Source organism: Xyrauchen texanus, chromosome 12, assembly GCF_025860055.1.
Source record: "Xyrauchen texanus isolate HMW12.3.18 chromosome 12, RBS_HiC_50CHRs, whole genome shotgun sequence".
Taxonomy (NCBI): Eukaryota; Metazoa; Chordata; class Actinopteri; order Cypriniformes; family Catostomidae; genus Xyrauchen; species Xyrauchen texanus.
Window position 1 is genome coordinate 31,659,214 of NC_068287.1, and position 19,365 is coordinate 31,678,578.

Here is a 19,365-nt window from a genome sequence, read left to right on the forward strand (position 1 = left end):
TTTTGAGAGTTATGAAAGTGTATTTTTGTTTAGTTAGTTTTTTTCAAATATGTCTTTATTTTTTTTTCAGTAACCAAAAGATCTGTCAATTATTTTTCCATTTAAGTTTTTGTTAATTATAAAAACATTGCAAACACACGCACACACATAATCAAACAGAGAGCTTTCCACTGTAGGGCAGTGGAAGGAGCTGCAGTGTCCAATGCGACAACTGCCTTCAAGTGATGCCCTGCAAAACTGGCAGGAAAAAATGACAAACTGCCTGCCCCAGCCATGAGAGTCATTTACAGAAATTGCATGTCTCCTCTTGCCAGTGGCATGGTTTGCAAGGAAAGATACGAGTTCAGTGGTTTGCCGTGGGATTGGGCCAAAGGCATTTGTCTCAATCTCTCTCATGTAGTTGGAGGTGTAAGCAAAATTGCTCATAAAGTGCCTTTGTCCTAAACAAGCAATATTCATTAGCACATTCTCTTATGGGCCATCTTCAGCACTTTCAGAGGAATAGTGAATACATCATGTAAATTGGAAAAAAGAGATGAATGGTAATGGCAAAGGATGTAAACAGGTCGGGGCAAAAACCAGAAGATCAGCATCTTACTCAATAGTTCTTAGACACACATGGCCGAAGGAAAATAGAACAATAACATTTATCTTAAAGAAACTGCTCATTCAAAATTTGAAATTATGTTATTATTTATTCACACCTAGTTCCAAACACATATGATTTACTTTCTTCTGTGGAAAACAAAAGGAAATGTTAGGCAGAATGCCCACTCTTCATTCACTTTCATTATTTGGAAAAGAATGGCCATGATATTTTTCAAAATCTCACCTTTTGTGTTAAGAGGAAAAAAGAATATCAAGTTTGTAACATCAAGTAAATGATGACAGTTTTCATTTCTGGGTAAACTAATCCTTTAAATGTCTCCAACTGAAAGTGATTTACATCTAATGCTTGTTAAACTGTTCTCAGCAAGCAGATATTTCATGGTTGACAAAACATAGAAAAGATAAATAGATCAAGAGTTCTCAATGCTCACAATATCACACTGAGCACAAAATTATAAGCCTATTTGATCATTTGCTTCAGCAATAGAAACTGCACTTTATGAGTCATATGCCAAAGCAAGCGTGTCTGAGCTGATTCAATATTACAGTTGAAATCAGAAGTTTACATACACTTAGGCTGAAGTCATTAAAAAAAAAATTTTAAGCACTCCACAGATTTAATATTAACAAACTATAGATTTGGCAAGTAATTTAGGACACTTACTTTGTGCATGACATGATAAATTTTTCCAACAATTGTTGACAGACAGATTGTTTAACTTTTGATTGACTATATCACAATTCCAGTGGGTCAGAAGTTTACATACACTGTTAACTGTGCCTTTAAGCAGCTTGGAAAATTCCAGAAAATAATATCAAGCCTTTAGACAATTAGCCACTTAGCTTCTGATAGGAGGCCTACTGAATTGGAAGTGTATGGATGTATTTTAAGGCCTACCTTCAAACTCAGCGCCTCTTTGCTTGTGTGGCGTTACTAGGTACGAAAGATTTGCAATTACACTTTAATTTATATCCGACTACGCCACCCTGGTGGAGAGCCAGGGAAATACTCCAAGAAAGGACACACAGGTAAGTATTACCCACTGAGGGCAAAGATATAAGCCAGTGAGACAGGGGTAACAATACTTAATATACTTTATTTTGTTAAAACAGACAGATCACTAAAAAACACACCATAGAAAAATACTTCTCCAGGGCAGGCCTCGCAGGAACAAGGCAGGCCGGGCGCACTCAGAGGTCGTCCAAACCCGCTTAAATTCACCCCAAAATCAAACAGCAGGGCACTGCAAGGCAATTGTGTTAATACACATCACACACTGTGAAGCACACACACCTCGAAAGAAAGGCATCCGGCCTCCCCCGTTCCGCCTCAAACCCCTACCAGCTCCTGGAGACACAAAAAGAGAATAAAACAATAATTAACTGAGAAATTATACTAAAACCCCCCCCCCAACCCAAATGAAATGTACAACCACAATGATTGGTACATCAAAGGCGCCCCAGCCGCCTGTCCGGATAAGGCCGATCAAAAAGGCAGTGCCTGAGTGATTATCACGGAATCCAACTCCAAAACAGTTACAATGAGTTGTACAAAAGAAAACCATAAATTAATATGTACCAATATAAAAAAAGTAAATAACACAAAAACCATAAAGAAACCAATAACAAATAATCCACACACAGTAATTACAAGAAAAATCCAACAAGACAGAACACAGGAAAAGGCAACTGAAATCCTACAAACACAAAAAAATAAAAAGGTACACACTTAGCCAGTCAAGTCAATCATACATCGCACAAGCAGTAACACAGAGCGTGGGTTGGTTGACCCAAAAGAACCGACCTGCTAAGCGGTAAACTCAGCACAGCGGTGCAAACAATCAATCGAGAATAAGAAATGTAATCTGATAAGCAAAACAGCAGCGGCATCTCCTGTAGTGTCCTCGCACTGGATAAAGTCTACCGATGGTGAAGGCCCGGAATCAGCAAAACACGTCAACTGACGTCAAAATAAAGGTCCTTAAATACTAAAGGTGCTACCACCTCATTGGTCTTCCACCCATCCACTAATAAACCAATAACCTAGCTCCTTTATCCTGTCACACTTGACTTCATGGGAAAATCAAAAGCAATCAGCCAAGACCTCAGAAAACAATTGTGGACCTCCTCAAGTCTGGTTCATCCTTTGGAGCAATTTCCAAATGGTTGAAGTTACCTCGTTCATCTGTACAAACAATAATACACAAGTATAAACACCACGTAGCCATCATACCGCTCAGGAAGGAAACATCTCGGGTTACATGTGTAACCCTTGCTCCCTGAAAAAGCGGAACGAGATGCTGCACTTTGCGAAGCGCTTTGGGAACAATCCTACATGTTTGTGACCAGCTGAAATATGTGTGTAACATGTCAATGAACATTGACTGGAATTTATAGCCTCGGATGGTGTAATCATTGGATGCACCTGTGACCGGGCTATAAATAGAGGCGTCACCAGCGTGTCGTCAGATATTTTTTCTGAAGAGCAGTCCTGGGATGTCCCAGTGAGGCAAAGAAGCGCAGCATCTCGTTCTGCTTTTTTCAGGGAACAAGGGTTACACATGTAACCCGAGACGTTCCCTTTACAAAAAGCTTCACTATGATGCTGCACTTTGCTAATACCCACGCCGCCGCACTGGGGCTGTCCGGACCCCTACTGTTGTGAAGTGTGCTCACAAGAACGCGAGTGGTCTCAGACATGAGCTTGAGATGTCGACTCAAGGATGTAAGAGCCCGGAGTAGCATAAACATCTAACCCATAAAATTCAATGAATTTGTGGGGAGAGGACCAGCCTGCCGCATCACAAACTTGTTCAGGCATGAGCTTGAGATGTCGACTCAAGGACGTAAGAGCCCGGAGTAATATGAACATCTAAACTATAAAATCTGATGAATGTGTGCGGAGAGGACCAGCCTGCCGCATCACAAACATGCTGCAGAGGGACCCCTATAGCCAAGCCTTTAGAGGAGGCAACCCCTCTGGTGGAGTGAGTTCTGACACCTACTGGCGAAGCTTGACCATGCGCCTCATAGGCCAGGGCAATAGCATCCCTCACCCAATGTGACATAGTCTGCTTGGTAGTATCTTGAATTTGGACACCCTGACCGAGCGGTTGGAAGCCTCTGTCACCCGAAACACCAAAGGCGGCGGGAGTGAAGAGGTTTCTTGAGGGTATCGGGAGGGCCGAAGTGGATGGTACACGCTCCCCGTCCCAAGAGGAACTACCCCCACAAGGCTGGGTACAAGACCTTCAGGGTTTTTTTCTTTTATAAATCACGACCCTGAGGTCCTGCTTCGGGGTTGCTGAGGGCGACGAGCCTGTCCCCAGTCTTTACGAGGGGGAGCACGACTCGCCACGCTCTGCCTAGCAGAGTTGGGGCGGGACTGGGTGGTTGACGGCCCCGCTCCCTGAGTGCGGCGAGGATAAAACTGCCTGAAGGCTTCCTCGTGGCTTTTTGCCTCCTGGAATCTGGAGATAACCGTATTCATGGTGTCTCCGAAGAGACCGGAAGGCGAAACCGGGGCATCGAGTGGGAAAACTCTGTCCTTATCCTTGATGCCCATCTGCTTGGTCGCACGGAGATATAAATCCGTGGCCCGACGAAGTTCAGAAAAGTCTTCTTCGTCGAGCGTTGCACCTGCACTCAGGTCTTTCTGTAGGTCAGCCTGGTACGCCTGTAACACGGCCATGGTGTGCAGCGCAGCACCAGCCTGACCTGCCGCTTGATAAGCCCTCCCCACTAGCATGGAGGTAGTCCTGCATGGCTTAGTGGGGAGAGCTGGTTTCTTGAGTGATGATGCCAAACCCGGTGAGAGATAGCCCGCAAGCGTCTCTTCGACCGGCGGCATCATTGAATACCCCTGTGTCTCTTGTTCGCGTGGCCAGTCTAGCTGTAGTCTGGCCACAGCCCGAGTAACCACCTCGAGTAATTTCTCAGCCACTTTATTATTATGCGTGAAATGTACAGAGGTTCAGCGCCCCCCTCGTGAAACGAAGTGGCGCCGAGGCGCACTTCAGGCTTATGAGAAGGATCAGCTAGATCTGGGGAGAGAGCGAGCGATAGGGACGGACCCGTCTCTCGGTCCTCAGCCAGATATATGCGAGATCCCCACGATGAAAGAGTGGGCGCTGACTCCCGGAAGTAAGCGAGGCGAACGCAAAGCATTTCGCCTGAAAGTAGGTCGCAATGTGCGCACTTGCCCTGCCCCAACGCGAGAGCAGCATGCTCTTCCCCCAAACAAACAAAACAAAACTGATGCGTGTCCCTGATGGTCATAGAAAGTTGACAGGGAAACACGCATCGTTTGCTTTGTTTCTCCTACATTTTTCCACCTTTTTCTTTTTATATATATATATATATATATATATATAGCAAGAGGGAAAGGAGGAAAGGTTCACTGCGCACTGCCTAACAAATTCTAAATCCTAGCAGAGGAAAGAAAGTTTCTGACAGGCTTGTGAGACACACAGCACAGTATGCTCTGAAGAAAATTATCCGACGACACGCTGGTGACGCCTCTATTTATAGCCCTGTCACAGGTGCATCCAATGATTACACCAACCAAGGCTATAAATTCTGGTCAATGTTCATTGACCTGTTACACACATATTTCAGCTGGTCACAAACATGTAGGATTGTTCCCAAAGCGCAGCATCATAGCGAAGCTTTTTGTAAAGGGAACACATTCTGTTTCCTAGAGATGAACGTAGTTTGGTGCGAATCAACCCCAGAACAACAGCAAAGGACCTTGTGAAGATGCTGGAGGAAACAATTATACAAGTATGTTTGTTTCAACAGTAAAACAAGTCCTTTATTGACTACTCTACCAGACTACAGTTTGCAAGTGCACATGGGGATAAAGAGCTTACATTTTGGAGAAATATACTCTGGTCTAATGAAACAAAAATTGAACTGTTTGGCCATAATGACCATCGTTATGTTTAGAGGAAAAAGGGTGAGGCTTGCAAGCCGAGGAACACCATCCCAAACGTGAAGCATGGGGATGGCAGCATCATATTGTGGGGGTGCTTTGCTGCAGGAGGAACTAGTGCACTTCACATAATAGATGGCATCATGAGGAAGGAAAATTATGTGTATATATTGAAGCAACATCTCATGACATCAGCTAGGAAGATAAAGCTTGGTTGCAAATGGGTCTTCCAAATAGACAATGCATACCTCCAAAGTTTAGGACAACAAAGTCAAGGTATTGGAGTGGCCATCACAATGTCCTGACCACAATCCGATAGAAAATCTGTGGGCAGAACTGAAAAAGTGTGTGCGAGCAAGGAGGCCAACAAACCTGACTCAATTACACTGGTTCTGTCTGGAGAATGAGCCACTGGGAATGTGATGAAAGAAATAATAGCTGAAATAATTCATTCTCTCTACTATTATTCTGATATTTCGCATTCTTAAAATGAAGTAGTGATCCTAACTGACCTAACACAGGGAATATTTTCTTCGATTAAATGTCAGATATTGTGAAAATCTGAGTTAAAATGTACTGTATTTGGCTAAGGTGTATGTAAATTTCTGACTTCAACTGTATATGTATTTTCATTGAATATTCATGATTTGAAATTAACTGTCACTTTAATGTGTGATAGAAGTCTTTTGTACTAGGATTCAGAGTTCTGAATTACTGAACTTTATTGACTGTCTGAAAAGATGACCCAAATCAAAATTAAAGAGACAGCTCATTAATGAGTTTATTCACCCAAAAATGAAAATTCAGTCATCATTTAATTACTCACATGTGTTCCAAACCTGTATGATTTTCTTCCTCGTTGGAATACAAAATATGTTAGTGAGGATGTTAGCCTCAGTAACCATTCACTTCACTCACAGAGTGAGTAAATTATGAAAAATTAAAATGTTTTGGGTAAACTGTACTTTTAATTAATTAGCTCACTGTTCATTACCACAGTTATCACTACAACTATATGGTTTTCTCAAATGGTATGATTTCATGCGATTTAAATATGCTTCTGTAATTTATCAGACTCTTTGGTTGGCTTGTTGGATGATGTAAACAATGAGTGAAATTTGAAGCTGATGACCTGATCTGAAAATATCTCACCTACTCTGGAAATATCTCAGTATTGACTTGTGGTACAGGTATTGTAGAAAGCCACCTGATATCTTATGCCCATAACAAAAATCCTTAATTCATTAGCCTCTCTGTTTTAGAGTGCACAGGAAGGAAGGAAGGATAGCTTGAGGCGGATGTTTCTTAATTTAGCTGAGATACATTTACCGTAGGTGTGCCCACAGCAAACAACGTCTGCTGTGTTTTTAGCATTCATTGAATTGCATTATCATACAGCTCAGGCAGTGTAGGCTACATATAAATAATTCTCACTTTATAGGTGCATGTTTTAGAATTCTTCACAATATGTCCTAAGGAATTCACCAGACCTTTCAAAAAGTCCAAAAAACAATTCACAGATATGTAGGTCACAAAAATCCAAGTAAAAAAATCCCACACACTATTTATAGAAGAAATACATATATCACCACATGCAAGATAAGTATAGTTCTAATGAAAGTGAGCAGTGAGCAAATGATTCATTCACAGGTGACCTTCCTTAGTGCTTGATTACCATACCAAACGTAGAAGCCATTTTAAGTCATACAAGTCACATGGTAACATGGTCACATGACAATCAAACTCGCACAATAAATACCAACACCAATACACTCTACACAACACACTAACCAATTCATATAAACCATTAATACCCAAAGTCAATATCATAATCAACAATGATTGTTGAACAGCAAATCTTCAAATTAGTTAAATTGTGTAAATCAGTTAAATTGTAAACACAATTTAATTGATGTTAAGTTTTGTGGTATACAGAAGCTGACATGACTAAGGAGGGGTTGTGACAAGGACAAGAGACTCTTACAATGTGATGCAAAGTGGATTTACTATATGGACTGTTTACAACTAAAAGGGCTTAATGAAGAAAATCTATTATCTTGCTTTATTTGACTTGTTGGGAATAGACATGTTGGGATACTATGATTATAAATGCTTTTTATGTGTTTTAACAATCATTGTGGATTATGATATTGAATTTGGCATTAATGGCTAGGGTGTATTGGTACTGGTATATATTGTGGGAGTTTGATTGTCATGTGACCATGTGACTTGTATGATTAAATTGGCTCCTATGTTGAGATATATCTATCTACAGAACCACAGAGCCAGAGTTTAATTGCCTTGTTGTGTCATGTGACCATGTGACTTGTATGACTTAATATGGCTCCTATGTTGAGATATATCTGTCTGCAGAGCCATACATCACAGCCATTTCAGGACACAGCGCCAGGCCAGCAGTCTTAGGCCTGAGGTTATGGCGGAGCTAAAGGAGCCACAGCAGTTTCCGGACCGATGCTTGCCTCACCTACAGTTTTGAAGTGTAACTTCTTACTTCTGTTTGCTTTATTAGATTTAAAACGTGCTGTTTTTTGCATTGATTTCAATTTGATGACTTGATCTTAAACATTTAACAGTAATACATTTTAATAAGGTTCCATTTGTTAACATTAGTTAATGCAGTAGGTATCATGAACAATATTTTTTAACCATTATTTAATAATTTTGGTAATGTAAATGGATAAAAACACATTTGTTCATTTTTAATTCATAGTGCAAGAACTAATGTTAACATAGACAACTTTTAATTTTAAAAATATATTAGTACATTTTAAAAACAACATTTACCAAGATTAAGAAATGCTGAAAGTTTTGTTTGGACCTTGGAACAAATGGAACCTTATTATAAAGTGTTAACCATTTGACTGTTTTATATGATTTCCTTCATGTTCGTGATGTTACAAATAGTACTTAAAGGATGGGCATTTAATGTCATCAAATTAAAAATAAACATTCAATTTCAAATCCTAGTAAAAATGTACATTGAACAATTAGAAAACTAATAAGATATTTTAATGTTCATAAAATGGAACCAAAATTATAATTTAAAAAACTTGTAAACTACAGAAACACTCAAACTTTAAACAACTTATACAACACAAAGAGACAACTTCAAACTAATCAAAAGAACAATTTACTCTTAGGCCCATTTTGTCATGTAATTCCAGGAAACATCTCGGGTTACATGTGTAACCCTTGTTCCCTGAAAAAGGAAGAGAAGAGAACCCTATCGCAACACAAACTTGTCATAAAAACTGATGAATGTGAGCGGAGAGGACCAGCCTGCCGCATCACAAACTTGTTTAGGCATGGGCTGAGATGTCGACTCAAGGACATAAGAGTCCGGAGTAGCAAAGCATCTAAACCATAAAATGTGATTAGTGTGTGCAGAGAGTGCCAACCTGCCGCACCACAAACTTGTTCGGTGTCAACTCAAGGGCGTAAGAGCCAAGAGTGGCAAGAACATCCAAACTATAAAAGTTTAATGAATGTGCACGGAGAGGACCAACCTGCCGCACCACAAACTTGCTGCAGAGGGAGACCGCTAGCCAAGGCTTCAGAGGAGGAGAGCCCTCTGGAAGAGTGCGCCCTAAAACCTACTGGCAAAGCTTGAACGCGCGCCTCGTAGGCCCGGGCAGTAAGGTCCCTCACCCAAAGTGACAACCCGGTCACGGCTTCGAAGTGAAGAACTGCTGCCCTGACTTTACGCCACTAGCAAATGCGGTGGACATAATTCTGAAGGGCACAGACTGGACAAAGTCTGAGTAGTCTTTAGCTGCTCCGGCATTACAAACGGCAGGGAGCAGAAGGCTTAGAGAATGACTGGCCAAGGGTCGAGAAAGGCACCTTGGGCAGGTAGTCAGGGTGAGGGTGCAAAGAATGCTCTTGGTCCTACCTGGGGCAACTCAAAACAGGCCGGCAAAAGAGACAGAGCCTGTAGGTACCCAAGTCTCCTTAGAGACATAATTGCCATATGAAAAACCATCTTGAGAGTCAGAAGTCTAACAAATGCTGACTCTAGAGGTTTTAAAAAGGGGGGTCTTACCCTATGAAGAGGTCCTAGCAAGGATGCCTCTTAGAGGGCACCCCGCCCACCAAGGCGTGGCAAGCCGAAGTGGGAGCCACATAGAACCTGGCAGTGGCGAGGCAAGTGCCCGCTGACAGTTCTTTCCACAGAAAATCCAGAACTGAAGCAAACTGGCAGTTAGCTGGTTCTGTAATTTGAACTTATTAGAAGGAAACGCATGCAGGAGCATTTGTGCCATGTATGCGCCACCACGATCAGCACCCCCGAGGGGGGGACTGGGTGACTCGGGGAGAAGTAGAGGAGACATTGCGCTATCAACAGAGGCGAAGAGGTCCTCTTCTGCCCTGTAAAATCTACCCAGATCAGTTCCAAAGGAGGGAGCCCTAGCACTTGAAATGGTCTTGATAACTTCAGGAGAAAGCCCTGTGAACCTCAGTTGATACCCTACAGGGGCCAAGCATGAAAGGTTTCACAATTCGGGCCGGGGATGAATATGTCCCCCGAGCCTGAGAAAGAAGGTCCTACCTGTTCGGAATCGCCCAAGGCGAGCCGTCGAGGAGAGATATTAACTCCGAGAACCATATCCTGTTCAGCCAGGGCAGCGCCATTAATAGGAGGCAAGACCCTTGCTGGTGAACATTGCCAAGACTCCCGGGAGCAGAGAAACCGGGGAAAGAAATGCATATAGACGCATTCTGGGTCATGTATGTGTCTTAACGTCCAGACCCAAGGGGGCTGGGTGATTTCAGGGAGAAGTAGAGGAGACATTGCGCTATTCATAGAGGCGAAGAGGTCCTCTTCTGCCCTAAGATCTCACCCAAACTTGTTCCAAGTGGAAAAAGCCCGGCATTTAAAAAGGTCTCGATAACCTCAGGAGAGAGCCCTGTGTCCTTCAGTTGGTACCCTTAGGGGCCAAACATGAAAGATTCCACAATTTGGGGCAGGGATGAAATATTGCCCTGTGCCTGAGACAGAAGATCCTTCCTGTTCGGCATCGCCAAAGGTGAGCCGTCGAGGGAAGAGATTAGCTCCGAGAACCAAGCCCTGTTCGGCCAGCGTGGTGCTATCAGTAAGAGGCAAAAACCCTTGCTGGCGAACTCTGGGCAACTACTACCTTAGGGTGGAGTTCTTAAATCCCCGTTGGTATTTTCTGTCTGGACCGTAAATCTGCTCCAAAATACGGGCATCCAGGGATATAACTGACCTGAGTGACAGGAGCTTGCCCTGGGCCCTAAGGAGAACCCAACGTGTCAGAAATACAGCTGACAAGAACGTGGGTCTCCTTGATGATTTATGTAAGAGGCTACCGCTGCATTGTCCACCCGCACCAAGACATGGCAGCCTCAGGAGGAGGTATTTCAGGGCCAGAAATACAGCCATCAACCCGAGACAGTGACTGTGACAACCGAGCTGACGACCCTCCTATCCCCTTAAGCTGGATGACCACTTAAGGCCGCTACCCCGCCCATCAGGGAGGCGTCTGTCGTTAGCAGCCTGCGACAACAAGACGCACCTAGAGTGGGACCCAAGGCAGAAAACCGGGGTCTGAACCACATAGAAAGGGAACGAAGCCTGAGGCGCGTAACCCTATTTAGCCTAGGGGTTTTGGCCCTTGGAAGAATCCCCTGGCTTTTGGCCACAACAAAAACGGTCTCATGAGCAGAAGGTCCAGAGGGATCACTGTGGAAGCATTCGCCCTGAGACCTGGAAATCATTGATACTGATAACAGTGCAACCTTGACCTAGCCTGACTTTGCTCAGGGTGATCTAAATGGACTCAATCCTAGCGGGAGACAGTTGTGCCCGCATTGAGATTGAACTCCATACGATGCCCCGATAGACAGTGTTCTGAGTGGGAGAGAGGACGCTTTTCTTGGCGTTGAGCCTCAACCCCAGAGAAACAGATGAGCTAAGCAGATGTGTGTGGCTCTATCTCTCCGGCCCCACCCTCCTTCTCCTCATTGCACTCTTCCCTCCTTTGCCTCAGAACACCCAGCATGACATACAACCCCCGCATTTCCGAGGAGGTTGCCCTTCCGGCCGTGCTTGGTGGCAGGCTTTACCCTCCTTCCTCGAGACCTGCGAGGGAGATAAGGGGTGGGAAAAGCGAAGAGGGAAAGAGCGAGGCAGAGTGACAGTGAGCGAAAGAAAAGGTGTAGTGGAATTAGCAGTGGAACAGCATAAACAGACCTGGCATAAGCAATCGGCCAGGTGCCTAAAATTACACTGAAGATGATGCAGTAATCCACACATAAATACTGAAATGACTGCATTAATGTGGTTAGTTAATTTTAGTTTCCCAAATTACTTTTGTATTTGGCTTCAAAATATATGACTGCCCTTTTCGCATTTAATAACACATATACAAAAACCATATCAGTTCTCAGATTTTGAACCATTAAGTACGTTTTATTTAAAGGGGTCATATAATGGTACATGCACTTTTTCAAGTTGATTGTACTGAAATGTGTGTTGGCTGTGCATGTACACAACCATCCTATTATGATAAAAATCCATCCAGTGTTTTTGTTTTAATCTCCTTATATATTTTCCCCTGCCTCAAATCGAGCCGTTCGACCGTGTGACTTCACACAGTCGGACGCCCCTCCCAGGATTGTTGATGCTGGAGCAGAATGGCGCCTAAGCGATTGTGGTGTTCTGTTCTTCGGTGTAATAACGAACACAGCAGTCATGTTCCTAAATCTGAACCGCTGAAGACGCAGTGTCTGAGTTTTGTTTACGATGGGAATATTCCCCACGAGCAATGTCAATGCGTTCATGTTTGCGCGAATCATTTTTCACCAGACTGCTTTATAAACGAGGGTCAGTATAAAGCTGGTTTTGCTAAGAAGGGGCGGGGTGATCAAAGCTCATTATCATTTAAAGTCATATGCACTGAAATGGCGGGCTGAAAACAGAGCTGTTTTTGAGCAGGTAAAATTAGTGTTTTCTTAAAATACTAATGAGAATTTTTAATAAAAGTATATTACAAAGTTTTCATTTAGACCCTAAAGATTCATATTAACTTGTACAAAAATGGCATTATATGACCCCTTTAATGAATCTAAGCAACAATATGTAAAAATGGTACCAGCTTATCCTTATCAAATGCATGTTACATCAAATAAACAAGAATTAGGTCAGAAGTAATCTAAAAGTAATAAGATTACATTACCATAAAATGTAATCCCCAAGATTACATTAATAACTTTAGTTTTAGTCATGTAATGTAATATGATACGATTAAATATATGTCTAATTTAAACAAACAGCTGCTTCATGTTCACTCCCATATCAACTGCGGTGCATTCTGAAGAGTGATTCTGATTTCAATAATGTATTTAGTGTAAAATATCCGCTGTCATGTACGTGTGTGATTTTAAATCCTCTGCTGTAATGCAAGCACATGCAGGCAGTGCAGTGATTATATGGAAGATTCCTTCTCATGAATAATTTAGACCACACTTAGAATTGAATAACGTATTAGTGTACTATGTTACAAATCAGAACACCTTTGCGAGAGTTCGGCCACACACAAACCATCAGCAAATTGTCAAGACAGTTCGCGGCCCCGGTGTGCAGCACAACGCGAGGTGCACCCATGTTCGCGAGAGACAGACATAAACTAATGAAGAGTGTGCACACTGCCAAGATGACATAAGCGCGGTGGACTCCATACTCCAGACATGAAACAAGACAGACTGAAGTGCGCATGGCAGGGAATACAACCAAAACCACATGCTCACACAAAGACAGACAACGAGTCATAGGACGATAATGCCATGGTCCTATCAGACAAAAACCCAGACTGACAGAGTGACAGGACCATGACACACTACCCAGTGCATGATCTCAGACTGGGTCATGTTATTTAAATTCTAGAAGGAACACCCGGAGAGCAAAGTGGCATTTTCTTAAATGTGGCAGCAGAAGTTCACGCTCCAAATAGCAAGGATTCTGGAATGAATTAGTGTAATTTTACATGCCAAGTGAACAATAATTCAGTTTTCAACTCATTAGAGAAGCAGTGATTTAAAACAGTTTTTAGGGGGGCTGCTACTTAATTTCATTTTCCAGCTGATGATCTCACTGAATTAAGAAAGTGTCACTTCAACCATTGCTGTAGGCTTTTGGTTGTCAGTCACCTGCAAACTCATAATTTGTTGCTGCAGCTCATGGCAGCCAATGTTTAAGACTGTTGCATAGCACTTGCTTTAGGCTACATGTTGCTTTAAAATGAATCAAAATGCATCTTTCAAGTTATTATGCTGTGTTCCATTCAAGTCGAATGTGGGATATTCCTACTTGATATCTCCGATCTCCAACGATAAATGCATTCCATTTCCCGACATTCGGAAGATGACGTTTAAAGAAACAACTGCAATGTTCCCTTTAGCTCAGCTGGGGTTCAACTTTTACTAGAGATGTCTCCTAGCAACCCAACTGATAAACAATGCTGCAGCGCTAGCATTTGTGATACAGGTGTATGTATGATCATGTTTACCATGTTATATACACCTGTTTCTGCAGGTATTTGTTAAACAAGCTTTAATATCATGTAATGAGGAAACTTGAACTTGTATTTATCTATATAAATGAATAAAGTGAATGTTTATCACTTACTTTATATATCTCTCTGGGTGCCATCATGTTTGTGTGACGTCACACACCTGCATCTCGGGGAAATCAGAGTTGAACATTTCCACACAAGCTTCCACGTTGAGATTATATAACATGATACTGTATATGTATTTGATAAATGCTTTATCCCCCCATTCTCCCACTGGTCGGTCAAACAGAAAGTCACATCATTGGTTGAGACAATGTTGTTTTGCCAGGCTGGTCGGGATGCTTAAAGAAAAAGAGCAATGTGATCCACCTATGAGAGGTGATCAACCTATTAATTGGACACGTACAGTTGTGTCTACATATTAAGCTAGGATAGGAAGCTAGGCTTTTGGAGAATTATATTTCTGGGGCAAACACGGAGAGAGAAATAATTTATTTTGGTATATTTCTGGATTGAAAAAACAATTACTGAAAGATATTTGGGAGACTCTGCTTTAGCATGACAATGCATGAGCATATTATTAGTCAATGTGCCTCCACAGGAAATTCATGCAATACTGGTATGAGATTAAAATGTCATAACAGGCAAACGCAGCACCTAAAATAACTGCATGTCAAAACTGAGTAAAGAATAGCTCAGTAAACATGATCCAGCATCAGGGACTGATTCCAGTGCCAGTAGACAATGCAGAGACAAAGTGTGAGAGAGCTCAAGGGGAAGGTTGGGTGGGTGGGGGAGGGCAATGCTGCAGTCCACTACTGCCAATGGCAGTGTCACATATGATAGCTTCAGTCTAAAGAAGAGTGGAGGAGATTTGAGCTGACATACTCTGTTTAGCATGATTCTTTTCTTTAATTGTATATGATTCTAAAAAACAGCTTATCTGCATGTCATGATTCTGCATGAACTGTTGATGTTTATGTGTACTTGGCATCAAGCAACAGTTGAGCCTGCTTTGACTTCGCTTGGAAATATTATCTTAAGTGGAGCAAAAATACTTTGCCATATTGTGACTAAAATGTAAATTACTTAAATGTAAATATGAACCAATTGTTTATAGAACTATTGTAAAAAAAAAAAAAAAAAATCACTCCTGCTAGCAAGTGATATTCATTAATGAATCAAAGAAAATTAATAAGCATTATATTTTCACACCATATTAAATGTGCAACAGTTTCTGATGTGCCTTTCTATGCTGGGGCTGTACTCTTAACAGGATGTTAACAGCTAATATTAAGAAGGCAGTTGAACCATCATATAAGATAAATGTCAGGTTTAATTGCAGTGCTGACCCAAAGTGAAATGTCATTTGTGCAAGTGTTTGTCAGCAGCCTTTGAGAAGCACTACAATTGCTTGAAGGTAGTAAAGTTAGAACTGGGATTTTAATGAGATTGTTTTGTCATAAAAGAATATCACACAGGTGAAGTCATTTAAATTCACTCAAAAAGAGTGTTTTAATAAAATTGGGGTTTACCCATAAAATTAAAAATAATTTGGTTCAACTTCAACTTGGTTAATGATAGGGTGGCCAGATGTCCCGAAACATTTCTCTATCGCCTAAGTGGCTTTCTCAGTCGCCTGAGTATTCTAATCAAAGGTAGCCAAGGATATGGCTTGTAAAACCAATAAAATCACATTGTGTTGTATGAAGTACATGATTGGATTAAACTATCCAATCACAATCCCCTATCAGTAGACATCCAGTTAATGAACTGATTGAAAAGTCAGTTTGAAAGAGCATACTGATGAAATTGTGGCTGGAAAAATGTCAAGGAAGCATGCATGTACTTGAGGATGAGGATCTTCAAAAAGAGTTTACAATTCTAAAAAAGGAGTCACAGACAGAGCCTAATAAAATGAGGTGTGAGATTTGTGGAGCTCACTTTTCCATCGTCCATGGAGGCCGCACCGACATCGCACAGGATATTCATACAAAAAAGCATGTGGATGCTGCTAAAGTAAGTGTGCAACACCAGGTGTTAGCGATTTTTCTGTGAAGAAAATTTCCAAATCTGACAAGGTGCATGCAAGTGAAGAACTTTTTGCTTATTCTGTTGTGCACGGCCATAGTTTTCGATCGGCTGACTGCACTGCGAAACTGATCAAGAAACTGTATGATCCATAATTTTCTTCTGCCCGCACAAAACCTGAAGCTGTCATATGCAACATACTCGCTTTTGTGCAGCTGGACTGTCAGAAATTACTGCAACATGGCAACACACGTTTTCCTCTCTCTTGGTGCAACTCTTGAAAGAATACAACACATTTACAATGGTCTGCGTGGATACTTTCTTCCTCAAGATAAATGCCCAAAATTTCTAAGAGACATTTTCAGCGATTCTTGCACTAAACTTTGGATTGGCTTCGCACTCAAGCAAAAAGCCACTTTTAACCGTGCATTGGAGATAGTAGAGCAAGACCACAAAACAGCCACAGAAGTGGCTTTGCACATTCATGACCTGAGAAAAGTCTTGCAGGCCAGGCTGGAGGAATCATTCATACCCTCTGACATTAAAAAGCAGTTGGATGCTCTGGTTAAGGCTGGTGAAAAACAAGCAGATGATTTCTTTTGTGTAGTGACAAACATTTATATAGCATCAGTGGATTCCCTTCAAAATTGGAACAGCTCATTGCAGAACACAGAAAAACTTGAGTGGGCCCATCTGAGAGACATCTCATAGTAGAAAGACACTCAGAGCAGCCTCGATTACGTCTACTCCAGAATCCCCACTCTCAGTTTGATTGATGAAGCCACTCTCTTTGATGAGTGGGCTTGCAAATAGGAAAATTACCACTTTCAGTTGACTTATTTGGCGATAGATTAAAGAGACAGAAACTTTAGAATGCCTGAACCATCTGATATTAACAGTCCGGAGGTAGCGAAGACACCAGGAGGAGTCAACGGACCAGGGAAAGAGGAGAATGTTGTGAATGGTCCCAGGGAGGGTGATGCCAACCCTTTTGCAGAGTACATATGGATGGAGAACGATGAGGAGTACAATAGGCAGGTGGAGGAGGAACTCTTGGAGCAGGAGTTTCTTGAGCACTGTTTCCAATAGATGTTGGAGGATCAAGATTGGTTTATTCCTTCCAGAGACATTTCCCCTGGTGTGGGGCAGATCCAACAACAGCTCAGCGGCCTGTCAGTCAGTGATGGAAACGCAGAAGACATTGCACGCAAGAGCAGCTTGAACCCAGAGGCCAAGAAATATTAGAGACCCTTCCGTTAGGGGCTCCTTTATAGAGACTTTATGTGATCTCTGGTTGCCAGAGGTCACCCTCACACATACTTCAATCTTACTGGGGGTGTGTGGGGCTTGATGGGGTGGGGCTTGTGGGTGGGGGGTACTGGATGCTCTTCTATAAGCTTTTTATTTTTGTCTGTCTCCATGTATAATGTGGGCGGGTTAATCATTGTAATGTTCCTATTGGACCGCTGCAGATTGTGGCTAGTTCTCCTGGAAGATCGTTGTGTTAATCCCAGAGGAACACTTATGTGATTTCCACTATTGTGACTAGCAGTTTGTCCCTGTGTCATTGCCATTTTCTTTTTTCCAGTTTTTTATTTTCTTTAGAAGGCCAATTGGTGGGGAGGCGTATGTCATTAGAGTAGGAGGGAGGGAATAGGGCTGGGTCAGAGGAAACCTGACAGTTTAAAGGACCATTGGCAGATGGACCATTCGATGGACAGAAATGGTGGCTGCTGACAACCTTTGAAGGATTTTCATAGAAACACTTTTCCTGTTTCTTTTCTCCTTCCTCCATTGAAGTTCTGTCACTGTGTGCAACATGCATTAACAAAACTGGAAAAAAAAACAAATAAAAGAAGCAGGTTCCCTCCTTTAAAAATAAAACAAATTGAGGGTTGGCTGTGGCTCAGTTGGTAGAGTGGGTCGGCCACTAATTGCAGGGTTGGTGGTTTGAATCCCGGCCCACACTACTCCACATGCTGAAGTGTTCTTGGGCAAGACACTGAACCCCAAGTTGCTCCCAATGTCAGGCTAGCACCTTGCATGTGTGTGAATGTGTGTATGAATGAGTCACAGTGTAAAGCACTTTGAATACCTTTAAGGTTAAAAAGGCACTATATAAGTACAGACCATTTACCATATAAATGCAGACCATTTGTGCAAAAACATTGTCACTTCTTGCATCACTGAGTGGGACGTGAAAAAAGACGGCCATGTCTGAGAGATGGACAAATGTTTTTTGTGAGCTGGAGAGATAGATCATCAACTCTTAGTTAAGAGATAGATCATTGAGTCTTAGCCAAGGTCTAATGGAGTTTGTTTTTTCCCTGCCTGGGACATCTGCATCTGTGGAGCGTGTGTTCTCAATAATGAACGCGGCATGGACACCAGATAAGTCTAGACTCAGTTTAACAGTCATGAAGGCAATGCTTTTTGTATGTCTTAATTTTGGAGTTGACTGCTCTGCATTTTACGATAAACTCTTGAAAGACAAGCGCACTCTGAATAAAATTGCTGCCAGCGAAAAGTACAAGGTGACAGGATGACAGATGTGGATGCAACCTCTACTTCGCATTGATCTGCGCCTAGGTAAGGATAAGTCAATTTCATTTTTTGCAGGGAGGAGGCTGTCCCATTTTCCACAAGCAGGAATCTGATCACCCAAGTTCAGCATAATTATGCCACAAGATGTAGTAACACAAATATCTATTTATGTAGGTTTAAAAGTCTAATTGAGAAAAACACCTTTTTATATACAAGTACAATTGTTTGGAATAAATTACCAAAGTGTCTAAAAGACAAAGCTGTTAAAAGATGGTGTGATGAGGAGGAGTCAGATTTTTAGAAGAATATCTCAGCTCTGTAGGTCAATACAATGCAAGTGGATGGTGATCAGCACTTTAAAGCACCAAAAAGCACAGATAATTGTAATAAAAGTAATCCATGCAACTCCAGTGGCAAAATTAATGTCTTCTAAATTGATTTGATCACTTTGGGTGAGAAACAGATCAATATTTAATTCTTTTTCACTATAATTGTTTACTTCCAAGTATGCTGCATGTTCAAATGAAAGCAAAACCAATCAAGTTTGTGAACTGCGTTATCCTGTAAACAAATCGAGCCGCATTTCTGGTTGTATCATGCGAGAGGCAGCGTGTACTGAGTCCCCTTGTGGACGTGAATTGGAGAGTGACCAGAAGAAAATAATGAAAATGTTAAGGACTTAAATATTGATAT

General features: G+C 41.9%; 1 pseudogene; it reads left to right on the plus strand.

Annotated features, from left to right (window-relative positions):
* The first annotated feature begins 16,938 nt into the window (after positions 1 to 16,938).
* On the plus strand, positions 16,939 to 17,373 carry LOC127652343 (polyadenylate-binding protein-interacting protein 2B-like; annotated as a pseudogene).
* The last annotated feature ends 1,992 nt before the right edge of the window (positions 17,374 to 19,365 follow it).